The sequence below is a fragment of the Physcomitrium patens genome, chromosome 12 (assembly GCF_059467195.1).
Source record: "Physcomitrium patens ecotype Gransden chromosome 12, ASM5946719v1, whole genome shotgun sequence".
NCBI lineage: Eukaryota > Viridiplantae > Streptophyta > Bryopsida > Funariales > Funariaceae > Physcomitrium > Physcomitrium patens.
The window spans coordinates 6,732,428-6,742,216 of NC_143421.1; the positions used below are offsets into that span (position 1 = coordinate 6,732,428).

At 28.3% G+C, this 9,789-nt stretch overlaps 1 long non-coding RNA gene across 1 annotated transcript; it reads right to left on the bottom strand.

The window, feature by feature from the left end:
* Window positions 1–6,338: 6,338 nt before the first annotated feature.
* On the bottom strand, window positions 6,339–7,411 carry LOC112289920 (uncharacterized). Its single transcript, XR_002972003.3, has 2 exons — window positions 7,168–7,411; window positions 6,339–7,060 (listed from the first exon to the last, which is right to left on the bottom strand). It is a non-coding gene; the product is annotated as an uncharacterized LOC112289920 (long non-coding RNA).
* Window positions 7,412–9,789: the final 2,378 nt, after the last annotated feature.

The following is a 9,789-nucleotide window of genomic DNA, read 5'->3' on the forward strand; positions in this document are numbered from 1 at the left end:
TCGAGGGACCTCGGGTGCGCTGCTTGTGAGCGTGCTTGTCTGTGTCTGTCTCCCTCCCTCCCCCCCCCCCCCTCCCTGCCCTGCCCTGCCCTGCCCTGCCCTGTCCGTCCCCTGCCCCTTCCCTCTCTTTGCCCTTCTTCTCGCTCGTCGTCTGACCCCCTTCCTTCGTCTTCTTCCCTCCCTCTTTTATCCCGTCCACATACCATGGCCGTTGCCGCCGTCACACCGCGGCACCCACCAACTGTGCCTATCCTTGGGCTGCTGGTGATTCACGACGTGGGCACCACCGTTCGCTACCCGGGCAATGCCCATGCTGGGCCATGGCTGCCATGTCTCCTGCTTCGTGTCGGTAAGAGGAGGTACACGTGGCGATTTTGCAGTGTGTGATTGGTCTCCTAGGCATGGTATGTATTTAGGAGTCTAAGCTGTTGTATTTTCAAAGGTGGTTTTCTGTGCTGTCAACTTTCGTGTTTACTTTCAATTGAGCAAGGAATTGTTTCAATAAATTAACATCTGTAACAAGCTGAGGATGCAACTGTTATTGGGCTCTTATTTAGGCTTTGTGCCTGAACTACCATTAAGCCTAAATAAGAGCCCTTTGGAAGTGCCGGTTTAAGATTATTTGGGACTTTCAGGAAAGTCATGATTTCAGTTTGTGCTTGTGAAGTATTTTTAGTTTGGTGCTTGTAATGTGGAAATACCTTAAACTATATCATGCATGTAACCAGCTCATAGACCTTGTTAGAAGCCGCACTTGCACAAATCCAAAAACTACCATTTTTCCTATAAAAAGATTCCAAATCCATCCCAAGTCCACCAATGATTGGCAAAATTTACAAGGATGAAGTTAGTGGTTTAATGTGATGGAGATGGTAGTATAGTATATTTTTATGGATGGTTTTGGCCAAGTCCATGCATTGGTTCAAGGGTTCAAAGTGTAAAGTTCTTTGAAATTTTATATCAATTAAACCATTTGTAATTTATTCTTTTGGAGCTCATCACAATTTTATTTTTTTACTAAAAAAAAATCCAAAAAAAACCCCCCTAAGATAGTTGAAAAACCTCAAGTTGTTCCTTTAAGGTATTTTGATGTTATGTAGTAAATATCACATAGGAAATATCATGAAATCAAATCAATTCTTTCTTTTAAGCATTAAATTTTCTATCTACATTCTTTTTAAAAATCTAAACCAAAAAAAAATGATATTTTTGTCAAAATTGCATCTTTTCTTATTTAATTCAATACTATTATCTTCTTTAAGAATAATGTATTGGTAATTTTTTTATTTAGTTTTTATAAATTTTTAAAAGAAAAAAAAATACAATTATTTAACTTTGAAAATGCTTATTTGCATAGCTTGAGTAGTCTGACTTATATACACTTTTTTTGAAGAACTACTTGTGTTTGTAGTTGAACTGTTAGTCTAGTATATCTTATTGTTATTAGATTCTTTCCAATTTTATTATAAGAGTGAATAGTTTTGGTATTATAACAAAGTAATTATATCTTGTTACTAAAGTTAAATTAATGTTGTTCTTATAATAGGCATCCATATTGATTTTTTTTCGTTCTTGAGCTTTTTTTTACTTATGCCTTCATTGCTGCATATATCTTTGATAAAAAATATGCCAAATTTTTTGCTGTAGGATTTTTAACTTTTAAAAAGTCAAAAGTATTAAATTGTAGATGAAAACCGTAATTAGCTTAAAAAGGTGTTTATAGAATAGACTAGTATGCCATATATAAAATATAAAATACTCAAGATTCTTATGACTTTTAAATAACAAGTGACAATATAATTAAGAAATTCTTTAAAAATATTATTAATTAGATGTTCCAAAGTAATTAGTGCATTTAAAAGTTCAAAAGACATGGCATTATATTTGAAATGTCTATACCTAATTCAAAATTCAATCTTCCATTCATCTCTATTTTTTATGCATATCAAGTTATATTTTTATATAGATCTTTACTTGATTCAATTAATTAAGAAGTCTTGAAATTAAAAGTTTATATATATATATATATATATATATATATATATATATACATATATTATAGTGATGTTATTAAATTTTTCATAGTCTACATATATTTAGAGTTATTTATTTATTTATTTTTGTAAATAAAATAAGAATTCATGTTGAAAATTTAAAATAGGCTATGAAGTTTTTAATCAAGTTTTTGTCAATATACTTATTAAGTATAACCAATTAGTTCTACAATAAGCTATAGATTGGTCTAAATGGTAGTTGAAAAACTTTTTGAAGATTAATTGAATAATCATGTAGATAATGCTCTGAAAGAATATTTGCATTAATTTTGTCAAAAATATCTTGATAAACTTGATATTTTCTTAGAGTGCAACTTAAAATCTTTCTACTATGAAAAATAAGTATGGTTTATATAGCAAAAGATGTCCCTTCTTTTGTAGCATATATGAAAGTTCTTACATCTATCAATAAGGGTTTGGTTGTATTAAATTTATGGATTTTTACTTGACTATCAAAATTTTGGATTAAGCTTTAAAAAAGTCAAAGTTACAAGAAATTTAATCTATTTGCGATTTATATATTTTTTTTAACTATAATAGTTTTAAAATAACTAAATTAAAGAGAAATTTAATGATATTAAATATTACTAAGCTATTATGATCTTTAATTTCTACATTAAAAAAAATATCATAAATAATATTTGTGAAGAAGAGTAAACAACCATCTATGACTTTTGCATGTATATGTTTATTTTTTTTAATTAAAGATATTTCTCAATTTTTAAAAAAATCTTTATTTTTGAAATAAAGTGAGGCTCTTCAATCTAACAAGGCAAAGATTTTGTGATTTTTTGGTTCTAAACAAACTTCTATTGTAAAATAAGGTAAGGGATTTAAGAAGAGAATAAGACTTGTATTAGATATTGCACAAGATTCCAACCACAAAGTCTATATTATAGCTAGAAATACTTCTTTTTTATAATACATTATTATCATTAGCAATCATACTCTTTATTTTATAATTATATTATTTTTTTGAATAATATTGAGAAATGTGCTTAAGTTCTTTACAATATCATTATAATTATTCTTAACAATGTTGAGTTTTTATTTTTTTGCATAGTATAAAACTTAAAACATATTATATCAATTTGCATAAATTTTGGTCTTGATAAATAAACTTCTCTTAACTTAGAAATTATTTCCATAACTTGACTTGTATCTCTCTAATTAAATCTTTGTTCTTGGTATTTTTTAAAGAATTTATTGTAGCATGTAATGACTTCAATAATAAATTACTCCAATGAATTTGCTTTTAGCATTGTTAATAATAAATCTTTAATATTAACTTTCAATTCATATCAAAATTAATTGATAAAGGCTTTACTATTCCAATCCATGTTATAAGCATGGATTTAGATTTCAACAATAAGAATGAAGAAGGCTTTACTCTTGACTCCATATATATATATATATATATATATATATATATATATATATATATACTATCTAACTAGGAGATACATGGTGATATTCTATGGGACCTCTAACATGTATCCAACTTATAAGATACATGTCTAACTTATAAGACAAGTTTTTTATATGTATGCTACATAGTTAGCTTATACCACAAGCTACCAATACATGTGATACTTGACTAACTTTTTAGACAAACTTCTAACCTACTAATCAACTACAAACATGATTAAAGTCAAATTTGCATATATGAAGCTTCTAAGAAGCTATGCCATAAGATATAATTATATATATATATATATATATATATATATATTTATTATCTATCGAATAATTTATTTTTAGATAATTAAATATGATTGTGATAGTTGCTTCTCTTGATTTTTTAATCTCCTTCAATAATATCCACTCTTCTATCATAAACATCTTTAATTCTTTCTCAATTTTCTCTTTTAATCTTTTGTCTTCATTTTTTTTTCCACTTCAAAATTATTATTATAAGAATCATTATTCATAGAAGCTCATAGACTTGGAAAAAATTTACTTGTCATTTAACCATAATTGAGCACAAAGGCAATATTAATATTCCAACATACATAGTTTATCAACCTCAAAAAACCTATATCAACATCTTAAAAATAATCACAATAATTTGAAGACAATCCTAGCAAAACAACCTCATAAGAATCTATACAAGCAATCTCCTCCTCATGTCTCTCACATGATCTATTTGAGCATACAAGACCACTTATACTATCAAATTTTTCCTTTTTCGTAGCAAAATAAAATCGTAACACCTAATACAATAGATTAAAGCTTGAATATTCAAAGTTGTCTAAACACAAACTTTTCAATACAATTGGAACTACAAAAATATAAATTTTATACAACTCTATTAATACACAATTCATCCATGGCCATACTTTTTAAAACCTAGAATATAAATATAATTTCATCTTTTATGTAACATACCTTAGTGTGCAAATTCACCTATTTTCTTTTTGTATAAAGGTGACTTGTCTTAGTAAACACAATAGTACACCCTCAAAAATAAGTAGTGCCACTTCTTTGTCTCTTGTCAATGTAATTCTTCCTTATAAATATCATAGCACTTCTAAAAAACTAATGCTACATGTTATTGTACCTTCTTTAGTAAAGTGACAAAATATGAAAAGTAATCCAAATTGTTTCTTCATCAATCTATATCTTCACCATCTTTTTTTTGAATTGATAAAAATAAAAAATATAGAGATGTCTAATATTTACCATAGTAAAAATCTTATGCTATTTCAAACACTATTTTTGCCACTTTTCTTTGATGTGAAGTTTGCATCAAGATAAGATATTGGAAATATAATAATATCTTTGTTATTCCTTTCTATTCATCTATGGATAAAAACTATAATTAGATCCATGTCATACTATTATTTTGAGATCTAAAAATAAAAGATCTCAACTAGTATATTTATATTTTGTATTATTTATAATAATAATGAGTTGAGTATATATTATTTTTATATATTCCTTAAAATCTTTTCTTTGATTCATCTTGTTTATTTCTTCAAAATTATCTTTTCACCTTTGTTTCATGTTTACGTTGTACCATCTACCAAATTTATAGACAATATATATGAATATGATAGACTTAATTCTAATTTTAAAAAATATTATAATCTTAGTAGGTTGGCAGCTAATTCGTGCATAATTGCCTTAATATCTTGTCAATACCATACTCAAGAGCACAACTTAGACAATAATTCTATCAATAAGTAAAGATTTTTCATCTATTTACAATAATTTTTATTAAGAATTTATTTCTATGAATATGATAATTAACAAGATTCAATCAATAGTAATGCTTGTGTTTTTCTATGCAAAACAAAGCTTCTGCATGCTTGTATCTCCAAGCCTCTTTATGAAAGATCAATTCCTTGAATTATTATTGATCCATAACTTATTGATACATATGCTTGAGTTCCGTCTACAAATGTAACATCTATATATCTAGCATTATTAATCCTATCTATGACATTTTTTGACAATTTCTACTACTCTCTAATTACACTTCATTCTAAAACCTTACATCTCTAATTTTGTTCCAACTACCAAAATCAAACTTTATAAATTGTGAAATAAAGTAAACCTCCACTAGTTGGAAGTCTATCCTAATTCACAAAAATTTAATTATCTAAGGAATGTAATAAATTCCAATTAGTATTTGATTTATATCCAACAATTCTAATAGTTCTCTAATTGACATTTAAATAAATTTTTCTAATAGGTGATCTATTCTAATTCACAACTATTAATTAACTTATAATTTGATTACTTAAGTTGTTTTTTATTTCATCTTAAATTCTTAATCCTCTTAACTTAGTTAAAAACCACTCACACACTCACAACACAAGGCATTCAATTAACTCAAAAACCACATACTTGAAAGATAATTTTTTAATATGATTCAATTTTAACTTCATATGTTTTTTAATTTTATTTTTAACTAATATTAATGATCATCTAAAATTCATAATCATCTAAATTTTTATTCAATTAATAGTTATCAAATTTTCATCCAATTAATAGTTATCAAATTTTCATCCAATTAATAGTTATCAAATTTTCATCCAATTAATAGTTATCAAATTTTCATCCAATTAATAGTTATCAAATTTTCTTCCAATTAATAGTTATCAAATTTTCATCCAATTAATAATTATCAAATTTTCATCCAATTAATAGTTATCAAATTTTCATCCAATTAATAGTTATCAAATTTTCATCCAATTAGAAAGATCATCCATTCAAGACCTAACGTCATCTATCTTAACCTAATTCGTCCATATCCCTAATTGTTTTGTCAATTACAAATTTTGGCTCAAGTTGATTTGATAAATGTAATTCAATTAACAATCGATAAATAACAATTTTTAATTCAAAACCTGTGAGATGCGATTCCCTTCTGCAAGCTTCACGCTCCCTCTGTGACTTCTTGCTGATCTTCTCTAATGTCGAAACCAGGTGATGAAATCCTCAAAAACTGATCAAAGCTGCCACGATTAGACTTCTATGATAGTACTTCTAAACTTGTATTCCGGTTGAAAGACTAGCAATTCTTGAGATTGGTATATCACAACGTCGAAGAAGAAGGAAATTACTCCTCACGAGAACATTTGGACTAAATGCGCAAGTACTCGGCAGCAAGAGAAATCACCCCATGACACTTATGTGATTGTCGATGTTCACGAATTAATTGGACGTTGCCAGCCTAACACTTGGTTCAGTTCAAATCGATGAGATTAAACGAGCTAGCAATCATAGGAGGATGGATTGTCTGCTCATCCGCCGCACCCCAGTACAGCGCTTCTTGCAATCGGAACCAGTAAGTTCCAAGCAACATCATGCTGTAGCTCAAAAAACCATCTGCATTTTTAATATACTTCGACAATTAAAATGAACACCTATTAGTTTCTCCACAGCTACAAGGCCACCAGCGGTCGCACATCCACAACCAATTGAAACAATGCAAATTGACCCGCAACTCGACCACCAACTACCTTAGCCACTCTTCATCGCAGCTCCCCACAATAACTCTAGAACGCCAACAGCAACAAGATTAGAGATTCCAATAAAACGCAGGAACCGGCTCGATTTGCACCACTAGCAACAACAAAAACTGGAATCAACCACCACAACACACCTCAGTGTCGATGCTGTATCAGCTCGAGGAACACTAATGTTCAATGAAAAACTGGATCAAGCAGCCACTAAAGACGGCTCCAACGAGTTCCTTCGCGATAGTCCGAGCAATGCTGAACAGGTTGTTGACGTGCTCGGCCTGATCTTTGCAAAAATTGAACCCACCATCAACGTGAAAGGGAATGGGAATAAGAATACGAATGCGAATGGGATCTTGGGGTGGCTCTTTGTCTTCGACACAGGTCGAGGGAAGGTCGCAGGGGCAGCGACGACGGAGCCCGAGGGGAGCACCGCTACTTCGCTTTGACACATCTCAATCGTATCAAGAACAGCAACAACACCGCACGGCAGTCGCCAATACTACCAGCGCCCATCCCGCTTTGGCACTTCAATCAGGAAAAAAACAAATAACAAGAGAAGAAAAAAAAAACACTAGCAGTTGCAGTTTCTCAACACAGGCACTGCCTAACAAACTGCCAGCAATACCGTTTTTGCACCGCAGCGAAGAGGGAAAAGAGAATGTAGTCCGGGCTCAGCACTTTGCAAGACCATCACAGGAAAAAAATACCGAAAACAGCTCTGTCGAAGTCGGAGCTCAAACCACGAAAGGAAAAAAATAATAGGAAAAGGGAGAGGGGGTCCGGGGCGGCCTAGACCCCTATCGGCAATGAGGCCCGTTGCCCAATCTCATCCGTCGGATACCGCTTGGTTGATACCCGGAAATCCTACAAGCCACTGAAGGCTGGACAATATACTGGACTAAAAATCAGATCGTATATTGGGTAGTATTTTCTACCATATTTCCTACCATATATTCTATGGTATAGCTATTATATACTCTGCTGTGTTTTTAAACCGTATGCTACATTATATGCTAGACTTGTATTTTACCTTCATATATCATACTGTATGGCATTCATACTCCATATGAAATTCAGTCCTATATCGACTACATATCCAGATCGTATACAACAGTATTTGGGTCGTACATACTAGAATTTTGAAGGTTCTGGATTCTTTTTACATGCTTTTAAGATGCTATAATTGATGCCAATTTTATGCCAATTTTATGGCCCTCTAAAATGCTTTTTATATGTAAATCTCCACAAGATTTTTCTATATTAATCATATTTTTTCTATTAACACTATTTTGCTCATATCTAGCCTTTTTCTATCTAATTTTTCACGTAATAATTGCACTTGGAATTCTAATTATATTCTTTTATTCTAAAAAAACTCTTGAGTTGATTTGGTGACTTGCATAAACCTTCAAAACTTTGCTTAGAAATATATGTGCCTTTCAACTTGTGGAAAAAACCACAATATAATGTCATCTCTTAAAAGCTTTATTGCACCCAACTCCTGAATTTGTTACTTGCAACAAGGACATCAGTTTCAGATATGCTCATAAAAATCCACACATAATTTGAAGAATTCCAACTACCCTGCATCAATACAAAATAGTATGAATCTATCTCCATTTATTTTATTCATTTAATATATATATATATATATACATAATTTTTTTCCCTAATTTTTTTAATATTATAGGTGATATTTTTTAAATATAAATTTAATAAGTATAAAATTTATAATATTTTTTTAAAAAAATACTATTATCAAATTTAAGCTTTTAATTGCAATATATATATATATATATATATATATATATATATAAATATATATTAACTTAATAATAATAATAATTATAATATATTTTTTAAAAATATCTATAGAATTCAATAATCATATCTCAAAGTATTAAAGATGTTTTATTACTTTATGAAAAATTTTAAGACATATTTTGAAGACTATTGCAAATCAAGTATTTTATATATAGCTAATTTAATGAAGTATTGATGCTTAGTTAGTAAATGAATACAAAATAATTATACTATTATTATATTACTTAAATTTTATATTATATTATTAAAAAAATTATATAAATATTAATATATTAATAAAAATATAATTATTTAATATATTTTTATATTTTAAAAATAATATTACTTTATATCATATATAAGTCATATATAATAAAATTAAAAATATATATAATTTATTAAAATTTCTAAATAAAAAAATATTATAAGACTATATAATTAATTATTTAATTAAATTTATAATTTTATTATCTATATCTTGAAAAAAGAAATTAAAATTTTAAAAATAATTAAATTTTTATCTATAAAATCTAACTTAATTAATTATTTATAAATTACTTTTTTTTTTTTTGTAAAAAATAGCATATGATGATAATAGTGTGTTATAGAAGGATTGGGGTCAAAGAATAAAATCATCAAAGATTCATATTTCATGTTTGTATTATTTTATTGCTACTAGAATGCCAAATTTATTGAATTGATATTATTATCTACAAATTGGAATTCCATAATTTAAAATATTTGTTCATTTTAAACTCATTTGGCATAAAAAATTGTGCTAAAATATTTAAATTTGACATTATTCTAAATTTTTTATTTCTTTGTTACAAACATATATTTATTATATTTATTATTTAAGTAATATAAATAGGTAGAAGTAATTAAAAGTAGATTGATTTCACAATATTTTTTTTAAAAAGCTTCTTAGAAGCTTCATGGATATTACTTTGATTTTATAT